The sequence below is a fragment of the Lupinus angustifolius genome, chromosome LG17 (assembly GCF_001865875.1).
Source record: "Lupinus angustifolius cultivar Tanjil chromosome LG17, LupAngTanjil_v1.0, whole genome shotgun sequence".
NCBI classification, from domain to species: domain Eukaryota; kingdom Viridiplantae; phylum Streptophyta; class Magnoliopsida; order Fabales; family Fabaceae; genus Lupinus; species Lupinus angustifolius.
In genome coordinates, this window is record NC_032025.1 from 19,281,330 (window position 1) to 19,282,946 (window position 1,617).

Genomic DNA, 1,617 nt, shown 5'->3' on the forward strand with positions numbered 1-1,617 from the left:
GCTCTCGACTCTCAGAATCAACAAATCCAATATGAACTTCATTGCCTCTCATCTAGGATGGATAACATGGATATTGATGAAGACAATTCAGAGTCTGAGTCTTAGAATATCTGTTGTTAGGATTTTCTAATTGTATTGCTTTCAAAATTCGGACAAATTTTTAATTCTACTTATTTATTGCTCTTGCTACATATTACTGGACAAGTTACTTTATGATGTTTTGTGCTTTATTGTTCCATTCCTGAACACATGTTTGAAACATCTTATTTATGCATTGCAATACTTGCTTATCTATATCTTTATCCATATATGAGTATACGATATCATATTGATATATCTTGATTATATAAATGTATGTATGCTATATATATTGTGCTGGAATCTCCTTGATTGTCTACTTTTTGATGAAGTCAAAAGGGGGAGAAAAGTTGGGGGATGTGTATTTTTTGTAAAATTATTTCAGGCACGTTACTCCAAAAGAAAGGGGGAGCATACAAGATCGAGCATACTCAAGTCAAACTTCAACATATCTCAAAGTATGTTTCTATCAAGAAAACTACACTGTCAAAAAGATCTTGGTTTGTCATCATCAAAAAAGGGGAGATTCTGAAGAAGATCTTTGCTCCTGACCTTGGCAATGTTTTGATGAAGACACCAACATCAACAAAAAGAACAAAAGGAAGATTACTTATGAAGACCAAGAAGATTAAAGCTTCAAGACAATTAGTCTAAGTCTAAATAGGTACTTCTATCCTATAGTCTTTACCATACCAAAGTAGTAATGCTCAAATATTTTAAAAGAAATTGAAACACTTCAAGTTTTAAAATGAAAACATTTTTCAAAATACTATGTAATAGGTTACTGAAATTTGAGTAACAGGTTACATGAGTGTGAATCAATTATCCAACAAAATTTGAATTGAAGTAACCGATTACTCTAAGTGAATTTTAAATTCATTGTTGGACAGAGAGTTTGAGTAACCGATTACTCAATGTAATTTTTCAAAACGTCACGTTAGGTTAACCGATTACCCACTTGCTCTAATCGATTACTGAAAGTTGTTACATCAGTTTTTCAGATTTAAAACTCAAGAGTTTTCATCTCAAACGAAATGCCTTCATTCCAAATAATTCCTACTTTTTCATAAAGGCACAATGACTGATTGGAAAGCCTATTTAAAGGCCTTAGAACTCACAATCAAACACAACTCTTTCATAACTTTCTCACACTTTTTCTCACAACTTTCCTACACTTTTTTGAAATAATTTTCTGCACTTCTAGCAAGTTGAACTCAAACTTTCAAAGCTATTTTTTTGAGTTGCTTGAAGTAAAGTGTTTTAAAGCTTTGTAAACTTAAAGAGCATTATTTATTAAGTATACAAAAGAGTTAATTGGATTGCAAGTGTTATTATATTTCATACTTGTAAAGGCAATCCAAACCATCATTCAAATTCTTCATTCATTGTAATTACTTTCTTTCAAAGAGTGTGAATAGAAAGGGGATAGATTTACCTGGAAAAGTATTTTCCAAGGGTATAAGTATTAGTGAGTGTGTAAGGTACATAGAGATCTCGGGGTGAGATATTGTAATTACAACTCATAATATTTAGTGGAAA